Genomic DNA, 19,164 nt, shown 5'->3' on the forward strand with positions numbered 1-19,164 from the left:
TCGTCAACACACAGATGAGTGTGTAGTTTTCATCGTCAACACACAATTATGGTCTTCTTTCGTTGTCTTCAACGAACATATTTCTGCGTTGCTGTTTTCGTTAACACACAGATGAATGTGTAGTTTTCGTCCTCAACACTTAGTTAGTGCAAAGTCGTTGTCGTTAGCACACGTTAAGTGCAAATTCGTTGTCGTTAACACCCAATTATTGGCGTTTTTCGTTTATTTCGACGAACGTGTGTTGGCGTTGTTGTTGTCGTCAATACACAGGTAAGTATGTTATCTTAGTCGTCAACACAAGATTGGATGGAAGGCGTGCGTGTCCCTTACCAAATCTAATGAGTACCAGATCCAGGCGGAAAACCGTTTTATCGGTTTTTGTTGAATTTCGGTGCACTTTAACAGTGCTTTCAACGAGCTATCGAGTTGTCGAAGTATTGTGACCTATAACGGTTGGTGGGCGTACGTGTCCTCTTAAATGCCTACAACTGTTCTAGGAAGTATCGGATCGAGCGGGAAAGCGGTTTTCGTGACGATTTTGGTTGACTTTTGCGTATTTTGAAAGTTTTGAAACCATTTGACGAGTGTTTCCAGTATAGTGACGTATAAGGTTTGGTAGGTGTACATTTTATTTACACCACCTACTAGTTGATACTCATCCAAATCGTTTTAGTGAGCCAAACCCAGCCGGAAATCGGTTTTTGTATCGATGTTGTTCAATTTTGTAGTATTGTGAAAAGGCCTAACACGAGTTACGTAGTTCGGAGACCTATTTAGGTCGGTAAGTGAAAAACATTATGGCACCTATTGGGTGGTACTTTATCTAAACCTTTCTAGTGTATACCAGATCCTGTCTTTTTTATCAACCTGGTTTTTGATAGTGCCCCTTACAAATTTAAGAGTTATCCCAGTATGGTGATCTGCATGATGATAGGTGTAGGTGTCTCCTACTATACCGTCTAGGTGGTACAACGCCCGTCTTCGCTTGTGAGTACCAGACCCAGGCGGAGAACGTATTTAGTGTCGGTTTGGATGAATTTTGGCATACTTTGAAAGTTGCTTAAACGAGTTGAACAGTTTTCCTGGTATAGTGACATATATGAGGTGGAAGGTGCAGGGGTTCCAGTCCATACATTCTCGGTGGTAATCAACAACCAAGCAGAAAATATGTTTTTGTGTTAATTTGGGCATAATTTGAAAGTGCTTGGGAAATGTTAGAGAGTTTTTTAAAAATGGTGAATTATTCATACCAACTTGGTTGTTTAATGTCAGTTTACTAGCGGAATGTTCTCTTTAATAAGCTTTAATCAGTAACTTATCTTTAAATGCATTGCAAATGATGTATGTTTTTGTACAGCAATGCTTTGAAAACCATGAATCAGACATAAAAAGTAACCCAAAACCAGTCGTTAAATTTCACAATTGCGCAGTTTATTAACGCATTTAAAATTTACCCATTTACATCTTGCGGTGTATTTGTTAAGCTCAGTACATGCGACCCCCTTTTTTATTCTCCACCGAAAGGCGAAGGGGACATAGTCATGGTAAATGCAAGTGTGAGTGCGTTCATGCTCCTGCGTTTACGTGTGCGTGTGCGTGCGTGCGTGCGTGCGCGCGCGTGCGTGCGTGCGTGCGTGCGTGCGTGCGTGCGTGCGTGCGTGCGTGCGTGTGTGTGTGTGTGAGCGTGTGTGTGTGTGTTTTGTCCAGAACATGACTTGCAAAGTCTTTGTGGAGTTGACTTTAAATTTTATATACATTTATACCTCATATATATATAGTAATATTGCAGTAATATCAAGTTGTATCCTTTTATAACAGTTCATATCGTTTGTCTTGAGTATTACTTGGATAGTGTTAGAGGTATTAATTTTAACTTCAAATGCAGATATATCATGCATTGGAAGTGCAGTACATAGGTACCAAAACTTTATGTGGAGTTTTCACTCTGTTAATCATCATACGTATTTTTATGTAAACTGTTTAATAGTGAAATACAATGCCTGAATAAGCGACAATAGCTCTGTCGTTTGCATGATTTTGAATGTAGTGGTATACACAAAACAACATCATTTATCATTTGCAAAGCATTCATAGATGAAATGATATGATACGATTTTTAAGCTGTTTAGATAACCCGTCCATAAAAAGGTTTGGATGCCAAGAATAAACTCATGCCATTTAGTTTATTTGAAATGTACAGGTAATATGCAGTTTAACCATTTGTGGCCCGTTACAACCATAAATAATGAGGCTTAAAGGGGAAAGGTGGTCTGGTCAGACGGTGTTTGGATACCCCTCATTGTTAGCGCCGTTTGATCCCGGAATCACTTGTATCAAATGTCTATTGAAATAGGTTCATTTCGAATGAGGGTAGGTTTGTTCTGCTTCTATCAATCTCGTGCTAAAGGAATCAAATGTCTCACTCACTTCGAACTAATTTGCTGGCTAGCAATGCTCCTACTCTGTTCTGGATACGTTCATAAAAATCCTGGCCCCGCTCATTCTCCATCCTCCTCCTTCTCTTCTGAAATCCCAGTTGACGTTACTGGATGCCTTAATATCGTCCACTATAATGTTCAAAGCTTCCGCAGCAAAAAGGACATCTTGTTTGCTGATCTACGAAATTTTGACATATTAGCCTTCACGGAAACATGGCTCACTCCTAACTCAGCAACCCCCGATTTGATATTTCCAAACTTCCATGTACCTTATAGAAGAGATAGACTTTCTGATGCACATGGTGGTATTATTGTATACATAAAGTCAGACTTGTTTGCATTAGAAAGACATGACCTCGAGATAAACGACATTGAATGTATTTGGCTTGAACTGCGAATTAAAAATAGACGTCTTCTACTTGGTACATTCTATAGTCCTCCTAACTCCAATCCATATGTCCTTGAATGTATTACCAACTCAATTTCACTGGCGGTTGATACTGGTATTACAGACATTCTTATCACAGGGGATTTTAACCTAGATATAAATAAACCCTTAACCCGTCAAAAGATTGACTCTATTTGTCAACAGTTCAACTTGACCCAAGTAATACGAGACCCTACTCACTTCACCGAGTCCTCTGAGTCTCTCATTGACCTATTTTTTGTCTCTTCAAAAGATATTGTCCTCGACTGTGGAGTAGGTGAACCATTCCTCGAACAGTTAGTACGGTATCATTGTCCAGTTTATTGCGTTCTTCGATTCGATAAAACTGTCGGTTCATCATTCAAACGTAAGGTTTGGAAATTCGATCAGGGTGATTATGTAAAGCTAAGGAACCTTATCTCTAACTTTGACTGGATGTATTGTGTGCACACAAATATCAACATATATACCGATAATTTCACTAACCACTTCATGGCTATGAGCGAGATCTGCATACCTACAAAGACTGTTGTAATTCGCAATAAAGACCCCCCATCATGGTTTCATAATGAAATCCGAAAATCTCTTCGACAAAGACGGCGCGCTTATAGAAAGGCAAAACGTGTAAATTCCAAACACCAATGGTGTATATAGAATCAAATACGAAATCGTGTTACCAACCTTGTTTGATCTGCCAAGCAGTCACATTATGAAAAACTAGCTACACGACTCAAGGAAAAAAAACATTCCCACCTCCGACTTTTGGAAAACCATAAAGAACTTCGCTATACCAACAATTTCATCTAAAAAATCCCACCACTTAGCAATAACGGCATCATCTACGAATCAGATACAGACAAAGCGAACCTACTTAACACTTTCTTTCAATCTCAGACTCAATTAAATAGGCCAAACAGGCCACTTCCTTCCTCCATTGATACTGATAATCCAAAACTACAATACTTTGCTATTTCAAATCAAGACGTAATTGATTCAATAATGGTTCTTAAAACAGGCGAAGCAACTTGACCAGACACTATAAATAGCTTTGTGCTGAGGGAGGTAGCAATTGAAATTTCTTACCCACTTCGTGACCTTTTTAATACCTCACTTTGGCTTGGTAAAGTTCCATGTAAGTGGAAGCTAGCTCATGTCTGTGCTATTTATAAGAAGTCTGACCCCCAAGATGTTGGAAATTATCGTCCTATTTCCCTATTGAGTGTTATCAGTAAGGTTCTTGAAAGAATTTTGCATAAGTATATGTTCAATTTCCTGCGTCAAAACGACTATCTAACACCATTTCAATCTGGTTTTGTTCCTAAAGACTCCACTGTCAACCAGCTTGTATCGATCTATCATTCTTTTTGCCTCGCTCTAGATGAAGGCAAAGAAGTAAGAGCAGTATTTTGTGATATTTCGAAAGCTTTTGATCGAGTATGGCATGACGGTCTAATCCATAAACTTTGTGAAAGTGGCATTACCGGTTCTTTATTGTTATGGCTTTGTGATTATCTCAGCGAACGTAAACAACGTGTTGTTCTATCTGGTTCTATGTCTAATACAGTTACAATATCAGCTGGAGTCCCTCAAGGCTTCATTCTTGGGCCTCTGCTCTTTCTTATCTACATTAATGACATTGTCTGCGATATACAATCACATGTACGGCTATTCGCAGATGATAAAACCTTGTTTTTAATAGTTGAAGACCTCGTGCTTGCCGCGCAGCAACTTACTGATGACCTAGACAAAATCCATATGTGGGCAGACAGATGGCTTGTTACATTTAATCCTGCGAAAACCAAATCGCTACTTTTCACTAGGAAGTCTAATAGGCAAGTGCACCCCTCAATATTTATGAATAATACCCAACTATCCGAAGTTACAACTCATAAACACTTGGGCGTCACTCTTTCTAGCACATGCTCCTGGCACGATCATATTCAATCCATCAAACAGAAGGCTTGGCAGCGAATTCACTTCATGCGATCATTCAAATACGTTCTTGATCGTAAATCGCTTGAGATTCTGTATTTCACATTTATTAGGCCTTTGTTGGAATATGCCGATGTTGTCTGGAATAATCTGACTCAAGCTGATGAGGATGACTTAAAAAAAGTACAACATGAGGCGGCCAGAATTATATCGGGTGCAACTCGACTAGTATCTCTAACTAATCTTTATGTTGAAACTTGAATCGAACCACTGAAAGAAAGGCGACGTAAACATAAACTTATCCTATTTTACAAGATGTTTCACTCCCTTGCACCAGCATATCTAACTTCACTAATTCCAACAAGAGTTGGCGATACTACCTCGTATAACCTTCGAAATGCAGATAACCTTCGGAACATTTCATGCAAAACACAGTTGTTGACGAGTTCATTTCTGCCATCAACTGTATCCGCATGGAACGCACTCCCGGAAGAAATTCGTTCATCGCCATCCGTACCTTCTTTCAAATACAAACTTAAAAAGAACACAAAACAAGGATCTGACTTCTACTACGAAGGTGACCGCAAATCCTGTGTCAATCACGCGAGGTTACGTATGCACTGTAGCAATCTTCATGAACATCTATTCTCAAAAAATATTGTAAACAGTCCTAATTGTCAATGCGGTGAAATTGAGGACACTTTCCACTTTTTTCTTCACCTGTCCATTATATAGCGTCCAAAGAAATTATCTGATTGTTCAGTTATCCATCGTTGGGCAATTGTCTCTTCAGCTGTTACTCTTTGGGTCGAAGGAAGCCTCATATCAAAAGAACAAACTTATCTTTGATAGCGTCCAAAACTACATACGCCAATCTAAACGTTTTTGAGTACACATTATAACAAACCTTATCCCAATCCCGATCTGACCAGTGCTTGTACCACCTCTCTCGTTCAGCTTCCTTTTATTCTATCGTTATCTTTTCCTCCTTCTAACTAAATGATTTCAGACAAAAACAACTTGTTTTACATACCATAGTTTACACAATACGACTATAAGATTATATTTATTCGAGTAACCGCAACTTGCACACTGGCCTAAGCAGCGTAAATGACCTACAGAATCGAGACATAGTATAAGCCTTAAGGCTTTCTTCTCAATTCTGTTACACTATTGTTTTGTGCATAATTAACATATTCGTTGTTTATATGCATTACATATTTGGTCTTTGTTAACGTTGATTATGCTCAAATTTGTTAAACTAAACTAATTGTAAATATTATATCGAAATAAATATTGTTTAAACCAAGCCAGAGCTAATTCAACATCATTATGGCTACCATCAACCCAGATCTGCCATACAGTCACCACTGATAGAGTGTTTTTAAGTCCACTGTGTGTCCAATAAGCCTTATGTGCCAAACAAACAATAAAGAAGCTCTATATATGATGTGCACAATTGACAATAGTTTAGTAAAACTAGTACTTGAGACAATTTGGGGAAAAGAAATCAAATCAATTCAGTGCCCCGTAAATCTAAATTCTGCTGCAATAAAGTTTATCTACAGTTAAACATACCACAGTAAGGTTCTTCTACATCCAACTCAGTTAAAAACAATCACAAATGCAGCTACATTTAAGTCCATCATGTGTCAATCAAACACCAAAGCAGCATAGCAATCGGTATTCTTAACCACAGATGGTTTCTACACGAACCTTTTAGGGTCTGACGATTATTTTTGTGAATGCAGTCAAGCGTATTCATTGATCAAGAAACTTCAATGTGTCAAACCGTAGGTCAGTCCATTTCTCTATTATTTTGATTATGACTACCATAAAGTACATTCAGATACATACAAACGCATATGTAACTCTAGTTAAGACTATTCAGTGATACATTGACCACAATTTGGCAAACATAATGCCAATTTACACCCAAACAAGCTCATGTGCAGCGGTCATTAAGCATTCTCGGTGCCTAATATACCAAAACAGTAAGGCTTTTATAGCAAAGCATACTAAGTTATGACGGTTGACCTTGGCATCGAAGGTAGGGACGCCGGTTTTAACGGCGACACTTCCTCATAGTATGGTGGTCACTTCTGCCAAACTTTTTGTTTTTCAAATCCGACCATCACTTCTGCCAAAAAAATCAGGACATAAATAAGAAAGATATAGAATTGACAAAAACAGGACGAGGGACCGACGGTCGAACGAACAGATGTGATAGCGCGAGCGATTCCTAGATAATCGCCACCTGTGAAGCGGGAATATAATGAATACACTGTTTTATGTGGCCATTACGTTAACAAATCAGGTGCATTGGTTTGTAAAAAAAGTGCAAACAAAATAACCTTAACAAAAAACAGCAAAGTGATGCATATTCCACTCTTTATCAAACACAATAACCGAACAGAAAATATTCTGAGTTCATGTTTTAACTCTTAATTCGCCAATTTGTGTAGACTAATGAGGTGTAGAAATGCTCTAGAAGGGTTTGTGTGTATACTTTTTTGGTATGCAAGCAAGAACGTTTCTAGGCTTGAGCTTTAACCCAATACTTTTGTAATAGACAATAAAAAAGTCCATGCAGAGTTGAAAATCATACTCGAAAGTACCAAATTTCAATGAAAATCAGTCTCTGAAACATACCTGAAATAATGTTTGATTTACAAAATAAGTTCATGTACGAGTATGTAATATTTTGCGTATATTAACAATAAAAGACATGTATACATACGGATATGAAAAGGAAAATTCCCATAAACTAAAAAAACTAATGGGCTAACTGTAATTGTATTGCATAATAATTCTATAAATAAGATACTACAGGGGAGGACATTTAGATCATGGTACAATTCGTGCGGGTTTCTCCCTTCTGTCTGCCCTGTTCTAGAAGTGAAACTATATAAATATACCCAGTAGAAATATACCAAGTAGAATTGTATGTAAGATGGAAGAATATATATCCTTTATATTAGCCATTACTATATAACTCGGATTTTGCAAACGTATATTGACGTTCATACACCAACTTCTAGGTAAGGTAGGTCATTTTCCTCTGTACATGTATGGTTTTGTGTGTAAATCAAACAATATATATGCATTCATGTGTAAGTTATATGCATATGAATATTCTAATGAATCTTAGTTCCATATAATGCGGTTATGGATAAATGGTTTAAATATGTGCATTTGTAAATACTTTGAATGGCTACATGTGACGGCCGTAGTGTGGCTTCTGCTCACCTTGGATCCGGTCGCACAGGGCAACTCGTTCATCGGCACTTTCAACCAGGCTACAAACAAGCTCGCCAATGATGACACAAATGTCGAAATATAATTGTCCCCAAACCCCACTCACCCATCCCACACTCACCACAACAACACCGGAAAATACAATATTATAATCAGTATAACAAAAATACAGTATAAAAGACCCTGTCTCCCGAATTACTAACCTTGAGTATTTTTTGTGGACACATAGCCCTCATGTGTTCTATGGTTGGAGACCTGTTCTTTTGGCCTCTAGTTAAGGACATCTATACATGTTTTCGTACCGAGGAATGCCCATATATATCCTATGTTTATATCGGTTCAATCGGAACACCTCGGCCATTTTCCATCGAAAAGAACCCCGGATGTATACAGATGGTTTCCAATGTGATAATTATTTACACTTAACTACGCTGCAAGTAGATCGCATAGTAATGTCCATTAAGCAGGTAAGCCTTAGGATTTTACTCTCAGGAATCTTATTTGTTTATGCAATAATACACTTCACTGTGTATCAATTTGCACTTAGTAATACAAAATTCACACAGGACGCGTTTAATTTTATTACAATATATCAAGAGAAATTTATATCGTATATAAACCCCTCAGGTATTTCATCAAGTTTTATTTTCATTTTTGTATGAACAAAAGGACAATATCTTGAAAAATTTTGTTTATCAGAAACATTTTCAATTTTGACACTTGACCAATCAATAATGCACTTTCAGGTCATGTGACCGCAGTGATATTTTGAATGTCATATAAAGGCAAATAATTGCTTCATTATTTTAGCTAAATCATGACATGATTGCCTTCCTTATACACATTCAGCAGAGATTTGTTATAAATATAATTATTTTATTATGTTTAACTTTGTTTAATTAAATGAATACAACATTTTAAAACTCTGTATGTACATTTTTTGGTCGGTCTAATAAAAAAGATATCATATGGCAGCATATGTGACATAGATATTGTCAACACTCGAAACAGAACCCCTCGGATGACATTCTGCTCTAGGGTTGACAGTATCAATGTCACACATGCTGCCATGAGATAGTTATATAATATAGTGTGTGTATAATACACTCAGAAAGAACGGTATTATGTTACATAAGTTTGTTCAAAACCGACTTCTCAAATTTACCTGAGAGTTTGACAGTGTATGACACGGGTTTTCAACCGGTATCAAATTAATAAATCAGAAAGTGTTAATGCCATTATAAACCTTATACAGTGTATCGAGTAATAGGAATGAAGTGAAGTATTTGTCATGTAATACGGGTAATACTGACGAGATCAAATACTTAAGGTTGCACGACATATTGCTGTAATCATATGGTTGCGTGATTTGCTTATGTAGTTTATATTGAACCATGACTTTATTTTGAAATATATTTGTCATCCTTATATGAGTAATCATTTGCGTCTGCCTTAAATCATTTGTGAATACACCTATATTGAAAGATTGCTACGATGAAGTTTGTGGAGTAATAAATATCAATTCGCTTTACCAGACGCTTTAAATCCTTTCTGTATATGGGAATACATGCTTTACAGCTGTTTCTGGGATTCCGTGCTATAGAGGTAAATGGGAATCAGTGCTATAGGGCTGTATATTGGAATTATTGCTACAGAGCTGTATATGGGAGTCCGTGCTATAGAGCTGTTTATGGGAATCCATGCTATAGAGCTGTATATGAGAATCCTAGCTATACAGCTGAATATGGGAATCCGTGCTATAGAGATGTATATGGGATTCCATGCTATATTTCTGTATATGGGAATCCATGCTATATTTCTGTATATGAGAATTCTTGCTATAGAGCTGTTTATGGGAATCCGTGATTTAAAGCTGTTTCTAGGAATTTGTGATATAGATCTGTCCTTGATATAGAACATTATAGAATCCATGCTATAGTGCAGTATATAAGAATCAATGCTTTAAAGCTATATATGTTAATCCGTGCTATAAAGCTGATTATGGTAATCCGTGCTATAGAGCTTTATATGAAATCCTTGCTATAGGGATGTATATTTGAACCCGTGATATCGAGCTGTATATGGGAATCCATTCTTTACTATTGTTTATGGGTGTCCTTGTTACTGAGCTGTATATGAGAATCCATGCTACTGAGCTCTATATGGGAATCGGTTCTACTGAGCGGTATATGGGATTCCTTGTTACTGAGCTGTATATGGGAATCCATGCAATAGAGCTGTATATGGTAATCCAAGCAATAGAGCTGTATATGGGAATCCATGCCTTAGAATTGTTTATGGGAATCCATGCTACTGAGCTGTATATGGGAATCCGTGCTACTGAGCTGTATATGGATGTCCTTGTTACAGAGCTGTATACTGGAATCCATGCTACTGAGCTGTATATGGAAATCTGTGCTACTGAGCTGTATATGGGAATCCGTGCTACTGAGCTGTATATGGGAATCTGTGCTACCGAGCTGTATATGGGATTCTGTGCTACTGAGGTGAATATGGGAATCCTTGCTACTAAGCTGTATATGGGATTTTGTGCTACTGAGCTGTCTATGGGAATCCGTGCCATTGAGTTTTTTTGGGAATCTGTGTTACTGAGCTGTATATGGGAATCCGTGCTATAAAGTTATTTATTGGAGTCAGTGCTATAGAGTTATATATAATAATCCATGCATTAGAATTGTTTATGAGAACCCATGCTATTTAGTTGTTTATGGGAATCCATGCTATAGAGCTGTATATGGGAATCCATGTTTTAGAATTGTTTATGGGAATCCATGCTATAGAGCTGTATACAAGAATCCATGTTTTGAAATTGTTTATGGGAATCCATGCTATAGAGCTATATATTGGAATTTTTGCTATAGAACTGTAAAAGGGAATCCATGCTATATACTTATGTTTGTGAATCCGTGCTACTGAGCTTTATATGGGAATCCGTTCTATAAAGCTTTTTATGTGAATCAGTGCTATATAGCTGTATATAAGAATCCATGCATTATAATTGTTTATGGGAATCCATGCTATTAAGCTGTTTATGAGAATCCATTCTATAGAGCTGTTTATGAGAATACTTGCTATAGAGTTGTTAATTGGAATCCGTGTTATAGAGTTGTTAATGGGAATACATGCAATAGAGCTGTATATGGGAATCCATGCTTTTGAATTGTTTATGGGAATCCGTGCTTATAAAATTGTTTATGGGAGTCAGTGCTTCTGAGCTGTATATGGGAATCCGTGCTATAAAGTTGTTTATGGGAATCAGTGCTATACAGTTTTTTATGGGAATCAGTGCTACTGAGCTGTATATTGGAATCCGTGCTATAAAGTTGTTTATGGGAATCCGTACTACTGAGCTGTATATGGGAATCCGTGCTATAAAGTTGTTTTGGGGAATCCGTACTTCTGAGCTGTATATGGGAATCCGTGCTATAAAGTTGTTTATGGGAATCAGTGCTACTGTGCTGTATATGGGAATCCGCGCTATAAAATAGTTTATCGGAATCAGTGTTACTGAGCTGTATATGGGAATCCGTGCTATAAAGTTGTTTTTGGGAATCCGTACTTCTGAGCTGTATATGGGAATCCGTGCTATAAAGTTGTTTATGGGAATCAGTGCTTCTGAGCTGTATATGGGAATCCCCGCTATAAAGTAGTTTATCGGAATCAGTGCTACTGAGCTGTATATGGGAATCCGTGCTATAAAGTTGTTTATGGGAATCCGTGCTATAAAGTTGTATATGGGAATCAGTGTTATAGAGCTGTTAATGGGAATCCATGCTATAGAGTTGTATATAAGAATCCATGCTATTGAGTTGTTTATGGGAATCCGTGTTATAGAGCTGTTAATGGGAATCAGTGCTAAAGAGCTGTATATAAGAATCCATGCATTAGAATTGTTTTTGGGAATCCGTGTTATAGAGCTGTTTATGAGAATCCATGCTATTGAGCTGTATATGGGAATCCATGATATAGAGCTGTTTATGGGAATCCATGCAATATAATTGTGTATGGGAGTCCGTGCTATAAAGCGGTTTGTAATTGTAAACGGTGATACTCATGTTGAGTAGATAAGTGAAGATAACACTTCATAAACCAATACACATAATCTTTAACGTCGTTTGTCTTTTCTTACGCGTACACATTTCAGGGGTAGAGGCAATACAAGTTTGTACTATTACAGGCGGATTAAGATACATTTATATAAAAAACTAATATAAGCACAAACAATATATGTATTTTGAATTTATGTAGGATGAACGTTCAGAACATGTGGGCACGTGTAAAATCCAATCAGCTAATGAAGAGATGTATATATTTATGACGTCATCGGTATGGTAATACAGTATCAGATGGAAGCGTTCGTACAAGGCCCAAACTTCTCGAAACACTTAAAGTTTCTAACATGATTAAGCTAAGCTCACTGTATTGGTATGGTATTCTTGATATATTCAAATACTGTTTGTAATTTAAAACGAAATCATGTTTATAGAAACACGATAATCTTATTTTGCTTTATTTAAATTAAGATTAGGTAAGAATTGTGACTACTTGAATTAGAAACATAATTCTGGTAAGATTATTAAGTTTTGAGATATTGAGGCCAATATTAAGAAATAACAATTCCTTGTCATACATGTTGAATAGAAATAGTTAAACAAATATATTAATGGCCCTTTCCTGTGGGTCTCTTTCAATGGCCATCCCACGATCGTCAAAGTGCAGAATCTGTTAATAATATGCATAGAGGAAATCTGATTAGTAGTCAATGAGGCAGACTCCTCCTTTTATTTTACAAAGTTATCTTTAAGCGACGTAAATTGTATACACAACTTTTAAGTGTTGTGCCTCTGTATTGTATTAGTTTGTATTAAATGCTGTTATTTATATATATGTGAACATATTTCGTCGTAAGTATATACACTATCGGCGATGAAAAATGAGCAAGTCATAAATAAACTGTCAGACGGTAGGACTATGTTTCTTAAGATTAAACGAACGCATTAAAAATATGAATTAGTTAAAATCGCAATAAAACGGTAACTCTGATACATACTAGAACGTGAAAACAGATGTGAAAATTAATAAGATGATAACAGGGCATATTAATCATATAGCTATTTAATGAAATACACCCTAGTTTCCTCCCCTGATTGTATTTTTAAACTAGATGCATACTTTATAATCGATGTAATGGTAATGGTTACCCCTTAGTCACAACTGGGTTATACCCGTTTATTCCTATGTCTTATATAAATATTATAATATCGACTTTACAAACGATTTATTTAAGATAATACTTTAATACTGGTAGCATTTAAGTATTATAAGCCCGCGGTTTGTATTTGTAATGATTACAGGGCAGGTTACTCAATATAAAGTTATCTATTTCATGAGACATATACTCTAGTTTCCTCCCCTTATCTTAAGTATAACCTATTAATATGCACTCTCTCGAGGTCATATGATACGGTTGCATCTGAGTGATAGCTTAATCCGCTTATCTAGTGCAAATATAGAAGAGACAGGTAAATAATTTCCTTATTTGTACATTTTACATCCTCAATTACGTTCAAGGGTGTTGCATTACAAGTCTATGCGATTATGCTAATACTGCGATATGACCGTTCTATGTTTATATTTGTAAAATTTAACATTCTAGGATTTAAGTTACACACGGTGTCTTATATTAATATTGGCATTGATATAAACGCTTTAAGATATCCAGGTACGATTAGCTATCATATACCTAAATGGTAGAATGTCAAAGCCGGCATTGGTTCGCTCCCCACTGTAACCATGATTCTTCATTATTCTTGAAATTGATTGGTTTTTTCTACACTTTTAGTATAAACGAGGCAAATAGTAGTTATATAAGTGCTTTCAGATGCATAACGGGGTACCTCATTTAAGCTGCCGAAGCATGAGCTAGTCCCTTACACCGTCAAAGTTTTGGCAGATAAACAGTTAATCATTACTTTGTAAAGCAGAGCTTTAAAATGCTGTATACAGAGAACGTTAACGTTTCACACGAAACTGTTTATTTAGATGTCTGATACCAATAAACCCCATTAAGGTACTATTATGACTTAACAATCGAAATACAAGTACCAGGGGTAGAGCCAGGATTGGACGTTGGCGGGTGCGTAACTAAGGGACAAACCTTATGATACCCGCGCTCAGAGCCACAAATTAAATGGTTTCCAATCTGAAATGGTGAATGATCAGCTTATTGTATTACACTTTTCTCCCAAATTAACATTGAAAGTAAATTTGGATGATTTTAAGGGTGGGAGTGCAATGCATTGGGTGCGCCCCCCACCCCCCTTCTCCGAATCCGCTAGCGAGGACATGCACTAATATCGTCTCTGTGGCCTAATGGTTAAGCCGACCGCTTACATAGCGGGAGGTCGTGGGTTCTATCCATGACCACGTCATACCGAAAAAAAATAAAAGTTGATAACGCTGGACATATAAAGGATAACGCATGGAAAAGTGGTTTACTCAGAACTGATTTTACGTTGTACCCTGTGTATCAGTGATTTACAGCGAGAACGTAAAAGAACCAAGAACCTTCAACATGAGGTAGGGTATCGCACCCTGACTTCCTTGCATCCCAAAACTCTCTTTTTCGCGTGCTTTCCCTAAAACAAAAACACGGCAGGGGCGGTCCAAGAAATTACGTTACAGGGGGTGAAACCTAGGGGCATAACCTTTTGACATTGCCCTCAGTCCGAACCGAAATTAAACATAGTATAAAATGTGGGCAGGGGGTCGGTGGTTCTGGTATTACAAATCTTGTCCGAAATGTGTCATTTTGAGCGCATTTTAATAGTTTTGTTCTCCGATAACACATATACAGCTGTACGATTTTAGGGGGTTTGCGTGTCGGGTGCAACTCCGCCTACCCTGCCTCAGCTAGTGCAAAGGACGCATGGTTAATCATAATCTAAAGATATACATGACTACAGTATCCTCTTTACTCTTATCGAGTATATTTAGTTTTAGAAGTGAGCATACAAGGAAGTTGGTTTAAATTTGTAAAATTTAGCAAAAAGATTGATTTTATGTTATATTTGCAAGTGAAATGAGCAACATTTTTCAGAAAACGGATAATAAAAACATACATCTGACGCAGTTGTTGGTATTTAAACTGGTTTAGGTTGCACATGTAAAATATGAAGTAAAAACGCTTATGGAATTCGCGAAATCAGGTAACAGTTTTCCGTTTAATAATGTTGTATAATCTAGCACTAACACATAAATATAATTGTTATTTTCGTTTCCAATTAAAAAGATTTCATTTTTTTCCAAATATTGATTAATTCCCCAGTTTAGGCTCATATGGATATTTCTCCTAAATTCCCTGGAGTACAAAAAATCTAGCCAACGGTGTGAAATTAATTTTGGAGTTTAATTTTCATACTTATTCAAACATTGTTTTGAAATTTACTGATGTTTTAATACTTGCCGTGCTCTTTTTATCTTGAACCTAATATGCGCCTCTTTTGAAGATGATATCTTAAATAATAAAAACAACCTGATACCAGATGCTGTAAATATTAAACTGCAAATCTGAAATGGAACTCGGTTGAGGTTAAAGTTAAAACGGAGAAGCTAATTTTCACTAAAGTATACATAACACTTAAATGTTCACATAATTGAAAGAAATATAAAGGCGAAACACATTCAGACTTAGTTTGTAAAATTAGGTCTCAACATTGCAGAACAGTTCTATGTATATATAACTTTATATTGTGGACAATGACACATCGATTTACAGGTATATCCAAATCATGGTACACATACTTTGTTTAACATGAGGTGTATTTATTTAGGAAATACGAGGGTAAACAAAATACTTCGTGAATAGAGTCCGATTACATAAAAACAGTCTTTTCAACAGACTTGAGAGTTTGACTGTCAATTGTTAACAACTGGTTAATTGGATTGATATGTATACAATAATAACTATTAACTAATGAAAGTATGTAAATGTGCAACATTCCGAATACATAACCTTTGGACAACTTATCCAAGTCGTCGTATACAAACATCTGCGGGTATTTATCATTACTGTCTAATAGCAGAACAGAATAGAACGGAACAGAACATATTTTGTTAACTTTAATATTTACCGTTCATCGTTTTACAATAGCATGGATACATAGTAGTACGATTGCAGTTTTATTTTTATTTAAAATAATAAAGTCATTTTACGCACGAAAATGGATATAGTTTTTTATGAATTATACCTGCTCAGGTGCACTGAAAGATCGGCCCATGTTATTTAAATTCATTTACGTTAGGTTAAAGAAAACCAATTCGGTCGTATTGTGATACCATGATTGCATACATGTTTATGGCAGAGGAGTTCAGGTGACATTTTATGCGTTTAAGCATTTCATCAGTTTGGACAGATTTTGAATTTAAAACCCCCTAGCTTATTAACATGTTCATGGAGAATGATCGGGTACCATTACCATGATATTATCGTCTGCACATTGCGACAAAACGTGCTTAGCTAAGTAAATAAGACATTTAAACAGTTGAAGTAAACGTACCACAACACATGAGAACTTATGGTCTTCTAAAATAACTTGAATCCAAAGCTTCTAATATTGCATGCACATAAGCTGTGCATTTAGTCTAAATATGTGGTTATCAATTATATATCTAGATCATGCAATTTAAAGGACCTATCGCGTTCTGACTCGTACATATTGCGTTCTTACAAGTACATCTTACATTCTGGCTTATATATTTTGCTTTCTGACAAATATATATATATTGCGTTCTTACAAGTACATTATGCGTTCTGGCTTATACATCTTGTGTGTTGACGAATACATATATATTTATATGTTGTGTTTTAGCTTAAAAAAACTTGCATTCATACTTCTACATCTTCCGTTCTGACTTGGAAATCTTGTGTTATAGTGTATACATAATGCGTTCTGACTTGTACATATTTCCTTCTGACTTGGATACCTTGCGTTCTGACTTGTACATATTGCGTTATGACTAGTACATATTGCGTTCTGACTTGTACATATTGCGTTCTGACTAGTACATCTTGTGTTATGACTAGTACATCTTGAGTTATGACTAGTACATCTTGCGTTATGACTTGTACATATTGCGTTATGACTAGTACATCTTGCGTTATGACTAGTACATATTGCGTTATGACTAGTACATATTGCGTTATGACTAGTGCATATTGCGTTTTGACTTGTACATCCTTGCGTTCTGACAAGTACATATTGCGTTATGACTAGTACATATTGCGTTATTACTAGTACATATTGCGTTTTGACTAGTACATATTGCGTTATGACTAGTACATATTGCGTTCTGACTTGTACATCTTGCGTTCTGACTTGTACATCTTGAGTTATGACTAGTACATCTTGCGTTATGACTTGTACATATTGCGTTCTGACTAGTACATCTTGCGTTATGACTAGTACATCTTGCGTTCTGACTAGTACATCTTGCGTTATGACTAGTACATATTGCGTTCTGACTAGTACATCTTGCGTTCTGACTAGTACATCTTGCGTTATGACTAGTACATCTTGCGTTCTGACTTGTACATATTGCGTTCTGACTAGTACATCTTGCGTTATGACTAGTACATCTTGCGTTCTGACTAGTACATCTTGCGTTATGACTAGTACATCTTGCGTTATGACTAGTACATCGTGCGTTCTGACTTTTACATCTTGCGTTCTGACTAGTACATCTTGCGTTCTGACTAGTACATCTTGCGTTCTGACTAGTACATCTTGCGTTATGACTAGTACATCTTGCGTTCTAACTTGTACATCTTGAGTTATGACTAGTACATCTTGCGTTATGACTTGTACATATTGCGTTCTGACTAGTACATCTTGTGTTATGACTAGTACATCTTGCGTTCTGACTAGTACATCTTGCGTTATGACTAGTACATCTTGCGTTCTGACTTGTACATCTTGAGTTATGACTAGTGCATCTTGCGTTATGACTTGTACATATTGCGTTATGACTTGTACATCTTGCGTTCTGACTAGTACATCTTGCGTTCTGACTTGTACATATTGCGTTATGACTAGTACATCTTGCGTTCTGACTTGTACATATTGCGTTCTGACTTGTACATCTTGCGTTATGACTAGTACATCTTGAGTTCTGACTTGTACATCTTGCGTTATGACTAGTACATCTTGCGTTATGACTAGTACATCTTGCGTTCTGACTTGTACATCTTGCGTTATGACTAGTACATCTTGAGTTATGACTAGTACATCTTGCGTTATGACTAGTACATCTTGCGTTCTGACTTGTACATCTTGCGTTATGACTAGTACATCTTGCGTTATGACTAGTGCATCTTGCGTTCTGACTAGTACATCTTGCGTTCTGACTTGTACATCTTGAGTTATGACTAGTACATCTTGCGTTCTGACTAGTACATCTTGCGTTCTGACTTGTACATATTGCGTTATGACTAGTACATCTTGCTTTATGACTAGTACATCTTGCGTTCTGGCTTGTACATCTTGCATTATGACTAGTACATCTTGAGTTATGACTAGTACATCTTGCGTTATGACTAGTACATCTTGCGTTATGACTAGTACATCTTGCGTTATGACTAGTACATCTTGCGTTATGACTAGTGCATCTTGCGTTCTGACTAGTACATCTTGCGTTCTGACTTGTACATCTTGAGTTATGACTAGTACATCTTGCGTTCTGACTTGTACATATTGCGTTATGACTAGTACATATTGCGTTCTGACTTGTACATATTGCGTTCTGACTTGTACATCTTGCGTTATGACTAGTACATCTTGAGTTATGACTAGTACATATTGCGTTATGACTAGTACATCTTGCGTTATGACTAGTACATATTGCGTTATGACTAGTACATCTTGCGTTATGACTAGTACATCTTGAGTTATGACTAGTACATATTGCGTTCTGACTTGTACATATTGCGTTCTGACTTGTACATCTTGAGTTATGACTAGTGCATCTTGCGTTATGACTAGTACATCTTGCGTTCTGACGAGTATATATTGCGTTATGACTAGTACATCT

Source organism: Mya arenaria, chromosome 7 (genome assembly GCF_026914265.1).
Source record: "Mya arenaria isolate MELC-2E11 chromosome 7, ASM2691426v1".
Classification (NCBI taxonomy): Eukaryota; Metazoa; Mollusca; class Bivalvia; order Myida; family Myidae; genus Mya; species Mya arenaria.